The sequence below is a fragment of the Hypanus sabinus genome, chromosome 10 (assembly GCF_030144855.1).
Source record: "Hypanus sabinus isolate sHypSab1 chromosome 10, sHypSab1.hap1, whole genome shotgun sequence".
Taxonomy (NCBI): Eukaryota; Metazoa; Chordata; class Chondrichthyes; order Myliobatiformes; family Dasyatidae; genus Hypanus; species Hypanus sabinus.
Genome location: NC_082715.1, coordinates 91,825,752 through 91,841,593, shown reverse-complemented (window position 1 = coordinate 91,841,593; position 15,842 = coordinate 91,825,752).

Here is a 15,842-nt window from a genome sequence, read left to right as displayed (position 1 = left end):
TGATTTCTCTCTCTCCTCTCTTCTTACTCATTCTCTCTCTCTCTCTCTCTCTCTCTCTCTCTCTCTCTCTCTCTCTCTCTCTCTCTCTCTCTCTCTCTCTCTCTCTCTCTCTCTCTCTCTCTCCCCCCCCCCCCCCCCACCTCCTTCCTTCCCTCCCACAAAGCCAGAGTCAAAGCAAGTTATCCACAGCCCTGACGGACTCCTTAGAAGAATTAGAAGAAGGAGGCATCCCATGATTAGTACTGAGCTTTGGAACATTCATGTCTAACTGGAGATATATCACTGGCCAAGGCTTTTACAATGATGACAGATTTGCAACTATGCATTACCCTTCACATCCTCAAGACATTTCACAGCACCTTGCAGCAATAAAGACCTTTTGATGTGTAGTTGACATTGTAACAATACAAATTTTTCACACCAAGCTCCCAAACACCTACAAGCGTGGTCATATAATATATTCATTGGTGAATGTGTTGTCAGGCATCCACACAGATGATTTTCACAGACCGTTCATCCTTGTAAAATCCAACACAAATAGTCGAAAAAGACTAACACACAGCAACCTTCTTTTCCTTCCTTAGTTAATCTGAATACTGATCTATTTTTCAAACTCTAAACATCAAAGCAGTAAAACTAACTTAGCACACTTTGTAAAAGCATTTTGTTAAGAAAAAGTATCTGGTACTTTCCTGGCTTAATAATGAATAAACTCTTCTCTGGCTTCCAGCCGGGTAAAGGTATCAAGTATGACCAATGTTTCAATGATAAACTCTGCCATCTTCTTCTGGGAAGATGGCTGGGCATGTCTAGTCTGGTGGTACTTATACTTCCATAGTCCTCCCTCCTGATTGATTAGTCCTTGTCTAATCAGGTTTCTGCTCTACCATGTTGTTTACATTCATATTGCAGCAAGACCTTTGTCTTTGTTAAAATTCTTTTCCTCTAGTTTTATTTCAATGGCTTTCTTCACCAGGAGGTCCGAAAATCCATTTGCACAGCACAGTAGTTTTGTGCTGTCAAAGTTAATCTTATGGTCATTGCAAGTGCACTGTTCTGCTACCGCTGATTTCTCCAAGTAATGCAGATACACCTATGCTCCTTGATGCAGGTTTCCACCGTGCATCCTGTCTGGCCGATACACGAATCTTGTAAACACCAGCTAGCCTGAGTTCCAGGTCATCTTTGAGCCGCATAAGCAGTGACTTAAGATTTCTTATGGGTTTGTGGATGGTATCAGTCTGGTATTCCTTTAGGATGCTGGCGATCCTTCCAGAAACCATGGAAATATAGGCAAGACAGGCAGTAGTGAAGGGTTCCTCTCGTTGTTAGGTTTCCTGGTTTTTCTGTCAGCCCTGTTGATTGATTTTCTTCACCTTGTAGCCATTCTGTAGGTACATTGTGAGTAAACATCTTATTTCCTCAGGTCCAAAATCGTTTTCACATGGTAAATCAAAGTAAGAACTGTTCTTGGCTGGGAGGCATGATGGTACCTGTTATTGTTGAGGCATAAGTCTTAGTGAGTGAGTTTCCAATAGATGTCATATCCAAGGCTACCATCTGTTTTGTGTTGTATTATAATCACTGAAACCGCCAATGCCTTTTGGGATCACCTAGCAAAGGAAAGGAAGCCATTGAAATAAAACTAGAGGAAAAGAAATTTTAACAAAGTCAAAGGTCTTGCTCTACATAAGAACTGGAATTCAATTGTAAATAATGTGGGAGAGTGGAAACCTGATTGGAATAGGACTAACCAATTAGGAGAAATGGGCTATGGGGGGTATAAATACCTTTGGTCTAGACATACACAGGCATCACCCCCGGAGAGGGTGGCAGAGTTTTTCTTGGGAACGTTGGTTATAATTGAGACCTCTGCCCGACTGGAAGCCCAAGAAGAGTTTATACGGCATATTGTTATATTTATCACCATATTTTGAAAGGATTAACCTGGGTTCATTGGCAATTTTTGAGTCAAAATGACAATAGACAGTAGGTGCAGTGTTAGGCCATTCGGCCCTTCTAGCCAGCACCACCATTCACTGTGATCATAGCTGATCATACACAATCAGTACCCCGTTCCTGCCCTCTCCCCATATCCCTTGACCCCGCTATCTATAAGAGCTCTATCTAACTCTCTCTTGAATGCATCCAGAGACCTGACCTCCACTGCCTTCTGGTGCAGAGCATTCCACATATCCACCACTCTCTGGGTGAAAAAGTTTTTCTGCATCTCTGTTCTAAATGGCCTACCCCTTATTCTTAAACTGTGGCCTCTAGTTCTGGACTCACCCATCAGCGGGAACTTGCTTCCTGGCTCCAGCATGTCCAATCCCATAATAATCTTATATGTTTCAATCAGATCCCCTCTCATCCTTCTAAATTCCAGTGTATACAAGCCCAGTCACTCCAATCTTGCAACATATGACAGTCCCACCATTCCGGGAATTAACCTTGTGAACCTACGCTGCACTCCCTCAATAGCAAGAATGTCCTTCCTCAAATTTGGAGACCAAAACTGCACACAATACTCCAGGTGAGGTCTCACCAGGGCACTGTACAGCTGCAGAAGGACCTCTATACTCAGTTCCTCTTGTTATAAAAGCCAGCATGCCATTAGCTTTCTTCACTGCCTGCTGTACCTGCATGCTTACTTTCATTGACCGATGTACAAGAACACCTAGAACTCGTTGTACTTCCCCTTTTCCTAACTTGACTCCATTTAGATAGTAATCTCCCTTCCTGTTCTTGCCACCAAAGTGGATAACCTCATATTTATCCGCATTAAACTGCATCTGCCCACTCATCCAACCTGTCCAAGTCACCCTGCATTCTCATAACATCCTCGTGACATTTCACACTGCCACCCAGCTTTGTGTCATCAGCAAATTTGTTAATGTTACTTTTAATCCCTTCATCTAAGTCATTTATGTATATTGTAAACAGCTGCCATCCCAGCACCGAACCTTGCGGTACCCCACTGGTCACAGCCTGCCATTCCGAAAGGGACCTGTTAATCGCTACTCTTTGTTTCCTGTCAACCAGCTGATTTTCAATCCATGTCAGTACTCTGCCCCCAATACCATGTGCCCTAATTTTTCCCACTAATCTCCTATGTGGGACTTTTTCAAAAGCTTTCTGGAAGTTCAGGTACACTACATCCACTGGCTCTCCCTTGTCCATTTTCATAGTTACATCCTCAAAAAACTCCAGAAGATTAGTCAAGCATGATTTTCCCTTCATAAGTCCATGCTGACTCGGACTGATACTTCTACTGCTATCCAAATGTGACATAATTTCCTCTTTTATAATTGACTCCAGTATCTTTCCCACTACTGACGTCAGGCTAACCGGTCTATAATTCCCTGTTTTCTCTTTCCCTCCTTTCTTGAAAAGTGGGACAACAACAATAGCCACCCTCCAATCCACAGGAACTGATCCAGAATCTATAGAACATTGGAAAATGATTACCAATGTATCCACAATTTCTAGTGCCACCTCCTTAAGTACCCCGGGATGCAGACCATCAGGTCCCGGGGACTTATCAGCCTTCAGACTCAACAGTCTATCCAACACTGTTTCTTGCCTAATATGAATTTCATTCAGTTCATCCATTACCCTAGTTCCTTTGGCCATTATTACATCTGGGAGATTGTTTGTGTCTTCGCTAGTGAAGACAGATCCAAAGTACCAGTTCATCTCATCTGCCATTTCCTTGTTCCCCATAATAAATTCACCCGTTTCTGTCTTCATTGGTCCAATTTTGGACTTAACTATTTTTTTGCTTTTCACATACCTAAAGAAGCTTTTACTATCCTCCTTTATATTCTTGGCTAGTTTACCTTCGTACCTCATTTTTTCTTCACGTATTGCCTTTTTTGTTATCTTCTGTTGCTCTTTAAAAGCTTCCCAGTCCTCCAGCTTCCCACTCATCTTTGCTATGTTATACTGCTCTTCTATGTTTATACTGTCCTTTATTTCCCTCGTCAGCCACGGCCGCCCCTTACTCCCCTTAGGATCTTTCTTCCTCTTTGAAATGAACCGATCCTGCACCTTCTGCATTATTCCCAGAAATACCTGCCATTGTTGTTCCACTGTCTTCCCTGCTAGGGTACTGTTCCATTGAACTTTGGCCAGCTCCTCCCTCATAGCTCCATAGTTCCCTTTGTTCAACTGTAATACTGATACATCCAATTTTCCCTTCTCCTTCTCAAATTGTAGGTTAAAACATATCATATTATGGTCACTACCTCCTAATGGCTCCTTTACCTCGAGGTCCCTGATCAAATCCAGTTCATTGCACAACACTAAATCTAGAATTGCCTTCTCCCTGGTAGACACCAGTAAAAGCTGTTCTAAGAATCCATCTTGGAGGCACTCCACAAACTCGCTTTCTTGGGGTCCAGTACCATTCTGATTCTCCCAGTTTACCTTCATGTTGAAATCCCCCATGACAACTGTATCATTACCTTTGTGACATGCCAATTTTAACTCTTCATTCAACTTACACCCTACATCCAGACCGCTGTTTGGGGGCCTGTAGATAACTCCCATTAGGGTCTTTCTACTCTTAGAATTTCTCAGTTCTATCCATACTGATTCTACATCCCCTGATTCTATGTCCCCCCTCGCAAGGGACTGAATATCATTCCTCACCAAAAGAGCCAGCCACCCCCTCTGCCAGTCAATCTGTCCTTTCGATAAGATGTACACATTGAATATTCATTTCCCAGGCCCTGTCCTCTTGAAGCCATGTCTCTGACATTTTGCTCTGAATGGTCAACGAAAACAGGAAGACTTCTTCACTATTTTATTCTTTTTTTTGCATTATATATGTACTGTAATTTATGGCACTGCACTGCTGCCACAGAACAACAAATTTCATGACATAATAAATCTGATTCTGATAAGATGTAATATCCTTTTTAATTATGTAAGCACAAAATCCACTGATACTTCAACACAATTACAAGGATTTTTCAGTAACTGAAGTACTACCTGCAGCTGCTTCAGAGTATGGATGATAATGAACTGCAAATGCATTTTGCAGTGTACTTAGCTTTCACTTCCTTTAAGTGTTATTGTGTATCTGGAATATGACTCTGTAGAAAGTGTGCTCTACTTTAAATTATATGACACTGATTACACTTCCAAAACCATTGGATTGTCCTTAAACATTTTCAAGCATGTTGAGCAAATTGATGGGATCTTTAAGAATGCAAATAATTTATTTATAAAAACCACATACTTTTAATTGATATTGTTAATTATAGTAAGAATAGTAGCCAAGCAGCAATTTCATGATCAGAATCAGAATCAGGTTTATTATCACTGGCATGTGACATGAAATTTGTTAACTTAGCAGCAGCAGTTCAATACCATGCATAATCTAGCAGAGAGAAAAATAAATAAAATAAAACTAATTATAGTAATAAATCAGCTAGTAAATCAATATGTATGTTGAATAGATTTTAAAAAATGCAAAAACAAATTCTGTATATTAAAAAAAAGTGAGGTAGTGTCCAAAGATTCAATGTCCATTTAGGAATCAGATGGCAGAGGGAAAGAAGCTGTTCCTGAATCGCTGAGTGTGTGCCTTCAGGCTTCTGTATCTCCTACCTGATAGTAACAGTGAGAAAAGGGCATGCCCTGCATTCTGGAGGTCCTTAATAATGGATGCTGCCGTTCTGAGACAGTGCTCCTTGAAGATGTCCTGGGTACTTTGTAGGCTCGTACCCAAGATGGAGCTGACTAGATTTACAACTTTCTGCAACCTCTTTTGGTCCTGTGTAGTAGCCACACCGACCCCCACCCCCCCCCCCCCCCCAATACCAGACAGTGATGCAGCTTTGGTTTATAAAGCTATACTTCCTAAGTGTAGGAAGTATACTACAGAGCAAATTTCGTGAGGAAAATGGTGATCAGCCAAGTCATTAAAAAAGCAGAACTGAGAAAAGTTGAAGATAAACTACATGCCTGATTCCAAATGTAATTGCAAAAGTGCAATGGGTTTAAGAAGCATAGCAACCCTTTAATTTTCTCCTCTGCCTAGTCTTGAAAGGTTTGTTTCCTAAAGTTATTACAAAATATCCAGAAAAAAACAAAGATCACATTTTCTGATGCTAGCAGAAAATAATATGAACTGAATCATAACTTAGAGAAGATCCATCAAGCCCCTCTTCTATTATATCAGGGGATTTATACATTTTGATCATTTAGAATGCCAAAGATAGATAAGTATTCTGTTCGAAGAACCAATCAGTAATCTTTAAATTTACAGTCTCTGTGGAGGTCCTTTGCAAACTCTTAAAATACCAAAGTTTTGACTCCTGCTCTCCTAATTCCAGTACTCAGTTTATCCATTCACTGATATTTGCATCAAACCCACAATATGCTGTCTAGCACTTAATAATTTGGATAAATACTTTAAAAGAATGTGAATAAGGATGCATGATTGGATAGTAGGATTTATGGTGCTTTATACAGTTGCCACAATATCAAAATTGAAGAGTTTGTAGAGAATTACATGAAGAAAAAGAAAAATAATCATTTGGTAACATGATGAATTGTTTAAAAGTAATTGTTCACCGACTAGATAATGGGTGTTCTCCAAGAATTCAATCAACCAACTGGTGTCCTTGACCTACAATAATTCCATGATTCTGGAGAGTGATTAGCAGTGCTACGGGGAAGAGCAAGGGAATGAGACTGATGAGATTGGTCTATGGGGAGTTAACATGAAAGAAATCAACAAAAATGCCTCCCTTTGTACCATAACAGTTCAATTATTCTATGATTTTATTTATGAAATTGCATTTAGCCCATCTCTGTGCTGGAAATTAATCATGAAAGCAATGTCTATTGCTTTGTTATCACAAAGGGAAAAGAGAGAGTCTCATTCACTGTTTCACGGAAGATAAAAGAAGCATTAAGAAATGATTAGGAAAAGAGTGCATTCTCTATATCTCTCATTGAATAGTTAATAGCAAAATCTGGGTTTTCAGGGGAGAATTTCTAGGCTTAGAGCCTGAGGTTCTATAAGGAATCAGTCAGACCATATTTGGCAGCATATCTAAGAAAGTGTGTGCTGCCATTGGCAAGGGTTCAGGAGAAGTTTATGAAAATGATCGAAGGAATGAAAAGCTGTGTTTAATGATGCTGAACCTGTACTGTTTCCAGTAGTTGGACTCTCTATGACTAGAAGGCACAGACCCACAACCGAAGGACAGCCCTTTCGAACAGAGATGAAGAGGTATTTCTTCAGCTGGTGTGTGGTAAATCTGTGGAATTCACATCCACAGAAGACTTTGGAGGCCAAGTCATTGTGTATATTTAAAACAAAGTTTAATAGGTTCTTTATTAGTAAGGGCATAGGGAGGAGGCAGGAGAATGGAGTTGAGGGAAAATAAATCAGCCATGATGGAACGGTGGAGCAGACTCAATGGACCAAGCAGCCTCATTCTGCTCCTGTGCCTTATGGTCTTATAGACAATATTACCCAAAACAAGCAAAACTATTCCCTCCTATTTTAAATAGTACTTTGAAATTGTTTCAGTTACTTCAAAAGGCAGAGAATTATTTCATCAGTTAGGCGGGAGCACCAACAGTGCGACACTCCTCCACATGCACATGCAGTTGCTCGCTTGCCCACCCCAAGCTTCTGGCATCTGTCTCCAGCACACAACTTGTTGATTTGAAAGAAAACTAGTACTTACTGAATCCAATGATTCTGTGAGCTTGTTTTGTGATTAACACCCAGCTTTTTTGTAGTTGGCCTCAATTCTACAAACTTGAACTACAAACAATCCAGTATCATAATAAATCAGAGGGAAATGATCTAACTTTTGTATGTTGGATTCCTGGTTGATATTTCTTGATATTGATATTTGATGCACAGTGAAAGGGGTTACAGTATCTCTGGGCTGGCATTGTAACGGTCACTAGTGTCGTTATCTGTAAACATTCACCATTTGCAGATAGTCACTACTTGAATATGCATGACACTGCACGTCAAAAAGAATAAAGTTTTTCTGTATATCCCACACAAGACATAATGTTTTCTTTTCCGCATACGCAGAGAACGCAAGGGGAATATGCTGTGTGATTGGTGTGGGATTGTGCAGTCCCAGTTCAATTGAGATTGACCTTGGCGCTCATGACCATAGCACAATATAATTGATTACAGGCCAACCGGTTTAAATGGGGAATGGAGTGCAGCCAATTGTTTCATATTGAGCGGAAAATTCATGAAGGCTCATAGGCAGTACTTTGCTGAGAAGATAATTAACCGATAGAACAACTGTGATATTCAGATGATGAAGCAGTCAAGCAATATTCTTGCAAAGGTGTTTCACTTATTTCTGTTTTTAAGAATATCAATAATAGCATTCAAATGAAGGTTAAAACTCAGTCATTATGCATGCAGGTACACTATCCAAACAGGACTCTTTACTTCAGGATCTTTGCTGAAGGACAGACTTTAATATTTGTGACATTGTAAAGTAATGGAGGAAGTAACTGTGCTACCATCAGGGAGGAGGTACGAAAACACAAACACCCACACTCAACAACAAAGATACAACTTCTATCAGTTTTCTAAATGGTCCATAAATCCTTGAATACTACCTCACTAACTTGCACTCTTTTTGTACTACTTATTGATTTTTTAGTATTTCTTACTACAACTTACAGTAATATTTTATGTATTGCATTGCACTGCTGCTGCAAAGCAACAAATTTTACAATATATATCATGATAATAAACCTGATTCAGATTCTGAAATAACTGTTCTGAATAACTTAACTGAACATCATGTAAGGTCTTCTTGTAACATCATGGTTGAGAAAGCAATATTCCTTTCATATTAAGAACATAAATCATAGTTCATAGAAATAGATGAAGACTGCTCCACCATTCACTAAGAACATGACTATTCAAGATTTTTCATAAGCTTCTCTTTTCATGTCCTGTATTTCTCTATATTTCAGCCTGAGGGAACTCAGTCAGTCCATCCAGAATCCACCTTAGAATCTTATATATCACCCTCATTCAGTGACTGCAGGTAACTCCTTTCAAGTCTCACTTCATAGGACAACAGCCTCACGTCTTGTATTTTTGGCAACCAGACCTTTATTTGTAAAGAATTAGAAATTTAATTCAAGATGCAGTAAAATGAGAATTTTAAAATTGTGGTTTTGTTTCACCAAGTGCCATTGTAGTCCATGAGTGATACTGAAGGAAATTGTGTGAGTTAGAAACAAGAGGGTTCTGTAATGTTGTCATCTTTATGGAGAACAAAGTGAGGAATGCAAACCAGTTGTGGAGTCAGGTGGTGTTACGAAGATGGAAAATAGTGTTTTAGTCATGTTGCCTGCTCTGGGAGTTCACTGTCTGGTTTCTGATTCACCACTGCTGTCTTCACCACACGCCTGCCTCCAATGAGTGTTAACATCAAGGACACACTGCACAGTATCATCAGTTCTCTACAAACAAGCAGCCATATGATCTTTTCATAATTGCATGGAACTTCTGTAATGTTATTATTGTGGTTTATTTTTGCTCTTTATTATTGTATTCTTTATTCTTGTTGTGTTTTTTAATGCTGCATCAAAGCCAGAGTAGCAATCATTATGTTCTCCTTTTCACTCATGTACTATAGAAATGATAATAAACAACCTCCGATCTTGAATAAAGTCTGAATATCATCCATGAGTTACTATGACACCAAAACTGCAATCAATCTAGTTCGGTTTCACTCCGATACCAGGGAACAGGTTGGAGTCGGATTCAGGGGCGATGGATAGAAAGAGTACTTTTGAAATGGTGAAAAATCTGAACCAGGAGACATAAGTATCCAAGCAGGTAGACTGGTAGAGTTGGAGACAATGTAAAGAACCATCAAAGAATATAGTGGGATGTAGATCAGGCATAAATGTTGGTAGAAAAGTGGTAGATGAATTTTAATCTCGACAAGTGTGAGGTGTTGCACTTTGGGAGGTCAAGTAAAAGCTAAATACCATTGAAGTACAGAGGGATCTTGGAATCCATGTCCATAATTCACTGAAAAGAGCGAGGCAGGTGGATAAGGTGGTATGGCATGCTTGCTTCATTGAAAGGTGTATTAAGGCTAAGAGTTAAGAACTTATGTTGCAGCTATATAAAACTTCAACATACTGAAGGGAACTGTTCTGGTCATCCAGGATGTGGAGATTGGGGAGAGCGGGCACATGAGGTTTAGAATGATGCTAACAAGTTAGAGTGTATGAGTTATATGGAAATTTTGGACAAACTTGAGTTGTTCTCCCTAGAATGTCAGAGGCTTTTTTTATAATTATGAAAGGCATAGTTATAATGCCAGGATAGAAATGTCAAAAACCAGCTTTTTAGATTAGAGTAGAGATCTGAGGGACAAGTTTCTTTAAGTAGAATGTGCTGGTGCTTGGAATGGATTATCAGAGGCAGTAGTGGAAGCAGATAGTTTTGTGGAGTTTAGAAGCATTAAGGTGGATGCATGTATATGCAATGATTGGAGGGATATGGATGCTACACAGGAAAAGACATTTGGTATAGACCTTTGGCATCAAGAATGGCATCACATCGTGGGGTAAATGGCCTGATCAGTGTTGAACTATCCTATGTCCTACTATCCTATATCATTGCACTTAGAAGAAATTATCATACAGCAAATAGAATGCTGACATTCATAATTAGAGCACCAGAGTGTAAGGGAAGGGAGGCCTGCTCAGGTTTCCAAAGACCGCATCTCTAATACACTGAGCAATTCTGTGCAGTATATCTTTTTTTTAGGGAGAGGAGGGACTGAAGCATTGTTGTATATTTACCACAATAATTCCCAAGGTGAAATTACAAGGGGTGATAATACAAAATAAGATTGTAGCCCTGGCATTTGGAAAAACAAGGGATAGTTTATTAGCATCTTCAAGTCAGCACAGTGGGGCAGATAGGAGTACCTCGCAGTTTCAGTGACACTGGACCTATCCTCACCTCCGGTCCTGCCTGCATGGAGTTTGTACATTCTCCCCATGACGACTTGGATTTCTTCCCACATCCCAAAGGCAAGTGAATTGATCGGTTAATTGGCCACTGTAAACTACACTGTGGTGTAGCCTGGTGGTGGAATCTGGGAGGAGTTGATGGTAATATGGAGAAAATAAAATTGGAATAGTATAGCTTGAAGGGGAATAGTTGCATACACTAGATGGGCCAAAGGGGCTGGTTCTGTGTAGTGTGACTCTATAGGATTCAACAGGAATGGAAAGTGTAGAAAGTGGGTAACTATTTCTCTAGGTTTAGTTAACTACAATCAAGAACACAGTGTATTAATCAACAAGGCTCGCATGAGTAACATGGAGTGTTAGAGAAAATGCTACCTCTCTTCACAAAACCGCAATTAATCATCTGTCAATTCTTAACTTAAAAACTGAAATTAAATTTTTAATCTAAAACAGGATAGGCAAGTATATAGATTTTAGTTATGGATCTACCATAACCTCATTGAATGGTGGATCAGGCATGAGAATAAATGCCTTGCATCTGTCCTATGTTGCTGTCTACAAGATGTTCCTGTTCAGGAATTAATGAAGTCTTCTACGTAACTAGTCAAGCTGCAAAGAAATCCTAAATTAAATTAATTCTCCTTACTAGTTTTAGGAAAGGAGAAACAAAACTTCAATTTAGTAAAGTTAGTATTGAACTGCAGCCAAGCACTGTTTTAGAACAGAACAAAACAAACATATCAGATGATATTTCAGGAAATACCAAGAATTCTCTAACATGCACAACTACACCTGGGGAATAATAAGGGATAATGCTTTATCAATTTCATGATACAGACTGGTCCTGCTTTCCTTAACTTGCAATCAGAACTATTATTCCCCATGTACTGTATCTCCTCAGAAATAAGTATACTGTTGTAGGGGATGACCTTCCAGGGGAATGCCACAGAGACTGGGAAACTGGCACTGTGGTGCAGAAGGAAAGAGGGAGAAGATAGGAGTGGTAGTGATAGGGGACTCAATAGTTAGGGGAACAGACAGGAGATTCTGTGGACGTGAACAAGACACCCTGCCTCAAAGGTACCTGGGTCAGGGACGTCTCAAATTGCATCCAAAAGATTTGGCAAGGGAGGGAGAGCAGCCAGATGTCTTGATACAGACTGGTACCAATGACGTAGGAAGGAAAAGCAAAGAGGTCTTGGAAAGATCATTTAGAGAGCTATACAGAAAGCTGAGAAGCATGACTTCCTGGGCAGGTAGTAATTTCTGGATTGCTGCCTGTGCCACATGCCAGTGAGGGTAGAAACAGAATGATTTGGCAAATTAATGCGTGGCTATGAACTGATACAGGGGACAGGGCTTCAGGTTCTTGGATCATTGGGATTTCTTCTTGGGGAAGTATGACCTGTTGAAAAGTGACGGGTTGCACCTGAACCTGGGAAACCAATATTCTCACAGGCAGGCTTATTAGAGCTGTTAGGGAGGGCTTAAACAAATTTGGCAGGGGGCAAGCAGACTCGGGAGAGGACGGATGGATATAAAACCAAAAATAGAGTGCAGTAAGACTGTCAAGAAGGGCAAGCAGATGACAGGACAAAATTACAGCCAGCAGGGTATCAGTGCATTAAGGATACAGAATCAAAAAATAGAAAATACAGTACTCAAAGTGTTATATCTCAATGCACAGAGTATAAGAAATAAGGTGGAAGATATTGTTGCACTATTACAGATGATGTTGTGGCTGTCACTGAATCGGGCTAAAGGATGTTTGTAGTTGGGAGCTGAAAATCAACAGTACACGTTGTATCAGATGGATAGGAAGGTAGGCAGAGGTTGATGCGGTTCTCTTGGTAAGGAATGGCATCAAATCAGTAGAAAGATGTTCAGTAACTACAAGGCAAAAGCACCCTGATGGCAGTTATGTACTGGCCTCCCAACAGTAGCTGGGATGTAGACCACAGATTATAACAGGAAATAGAAAAGGCAGGTCAAAAGGGCAAAGTTATGATTTTATGATAGTCAAGGGAGATTTCAACATGCTGGCTAATTGGGAAAATCAGGTTGTAAATGGATTTCAAAAGAGTAGTTTGTTGAATGCCTACAAGATGGCTTTTTAAAGCAATTTGTCATTGAGCCTACCAGGAGATCAGCTATTCTGGATTAGGTGTTCTGTAATCAGCCGGAAGTGATTAGGGAGCTTAAGGTAAAAGAACCCTTACGAAGAGGTGATCACAATATGATTGAGTTCAACTTGATATTTGGTTAGGAGAAAGCAAAGTCTGATGCAGAAGTACTTCAGTGGAGTAAAGGAAATTACAATTGTATGAGAGTGGAGATGGCTAAAGTAAAGTAGAAGGAGATGCTGGCAATGGCAAGGGTTTCTGGGAAAATTGAGAAAGGTGCAGGGTAGATATATTCCAAAAAGAAAGAAATACTCAAATAGCAATATAGTAAAAATGTGGCTGACAAGGGAAGTCAAAGCTGATGTAAAGGCAAAAGGGAGGGCATACAACAAAGCAAAAAATTAGCAGGAAATTAGAGGATTGGGAAGCTTTTACAACCCTACAGAAAGCAACAAAAAGAATTATTAAGAGGGAAAAAATGAAATATGTTATCAAGCCAGTAAACAATGTCAAGGTGGATAGGAGAAGTCTTTTTGAGCATATCAAAAATAAAAGAGAGATGAGAGTGAATATGGAATTGCTAGAAAATGAGGCTGGAGAAATAATAATGGGGAACAAGGAGATGGGAGTTGAACTAATGAGTGTTTTGAATCAGTTTTAACTGTAGAAGACACTAGCAGTGTGCCAGATGTTAAAAGGTATGAAGGAAAAGAATTGAATGCAGTTACAATCACAAGGGAGAAGGTGCTGAAAAAACTGAAAGACCTAAGGGTGCATAAGTCACCTGGACCAGATGATCTGCATCCGAAGGTTCCAAAAGAGGTAGCATTAGAAACTGTGGAGGCATTAGTAATGATCTTACAAAAATCATTGGACTCTGGTATGCTGACAGAGGACAGGGGAATTACAAATGTCACTCCACTCTTTAAGAAAGGAAGAATGCAGCAGAAAGGAAATTATAGACCAGTAAGCCCGATCTCAGTGGCTGGGAAGGCGTTGGAGTTAATTGTTAAGGATGAGGTTATGAAGTACTTGGTGACACAGGACATATGACACAAGTCAGCATGGTTCCCTTAAGGGAAAATCATGCCTGACAAACCTGTTATAATTCTTTGAGATTACATGTTGGACAGATAAATGGGATGCTGTGGATGTTGCATATTTGGACTTTCAGAAGGCTTTTGACACGTATGAGGCTGTTTACCAAGTTAAAAACACATGGTATTACACAAAAGTTACTGGCATGGTTAGAGCATTGGCTGATTCTCTTCTGGGGCACCCTGGGGTGACTCATGTAGCAACAGTACTCTCAATGCCTATGATTAAATATTCTCGTTTCAGCCTGATACAGCTAAAAAGCACAACTGCTTCCAAGGTCAGTACAGTAAACAAAGATGTCTTAATGCATTTAAATGAACTATCGCTGCTTAAAACTGATGGATTCAATGCTGATTGTGGACAGATTCATCCTCGTAGACAGGAAACATTGCTGCTGGTCATGGATACAAGTGTGTTTAAGGAGATGGGGTTTTAAACTCCCAATACCGACTATCTTGCTAGTAAATGTGCAGTCTCTGGTCGAAAAAATTGATGATCTCAGAGCTAGGAAGCTGAATCAGAGGAATATTAGTACCACAGAATCCTGGTTAACCCCTTCTGTACCAGATGCAGCAATTCAGATCAACAAGTTTACTGTACACCATCAGGATAGATCAATAGAGTCTCTCAAAAGCAGAGGTGGAGGAGTATGTCTCGTGAGCATCTCTTCTTGGAGCAAAACATATCAGTGCTGTCCCGACTCTGCTCACCAGATCTGGAATACCTAGCTGTTAATTGCCGTCCTTTTACCAACTGCAGGAGATTTCCGGGATCTTTTTGGTAGCAGTTTACATTTCACCTCAGGCCAACGTCAATCAGGCTTTAGATGATCTGAGCAATGGGATCAACATACATGAAGCACACCCTAACATCTTCACCATCATTTTGGGGGATTTTAAACAGACTAGTCTGAAAAAATCACTAAGCAATTACCATCAACAGATCACTTGCAATACAAGAGGAAACAAGAGTCTGGACCATTGTCACACCACCATCAAGAATGCCTACCGTGCTTTTTCACGCCCTCACTTCGGGAAGTCTAATCACCTGGCTGTACTTCTACTCCCTGAGTATAGGCAGAGACTGAAGACTGCAACACCAGCAGTGAGGACCAAGAAGGTATGGACAAGGTAAACACGGGACTGCCTACAGGATTGCTTTGAATCGATGGACTGGACTGTATTCAGGGATTCATCTTTGAACCTGGATGAGAATGCTGCAGTTGTTACCAACTTCATTAAAACCTGTCTGGATGAGCGTGTGCCTACAAAGACTCACTGTATATTCCCAAACCAAAAGCCTTGGATGAACCAGGAGGTACATTGTCTGCTGAAGGCTAGAGCTGTGGCATTCAAGTCTGGCGACCAAGGTCTGTAGCACAAAACATGGTATGACTTGCAAAGGGCTATTTCAAGGGCAAAGAGACAATTTTGAACAAGGTTAGAGGTGACATTGGATGTACAGCAATTCTGGCACAGTTTGCATTTCTTCCTTCAAAGCGAAACCCAACAGCATGAATGCAGAAATGCTTCACTACCAGATGAACTCAACGCCATCTATGCCTGCTTTGAAAGGGAACTGTGAAGATCCCTGATGCACCTGATGACC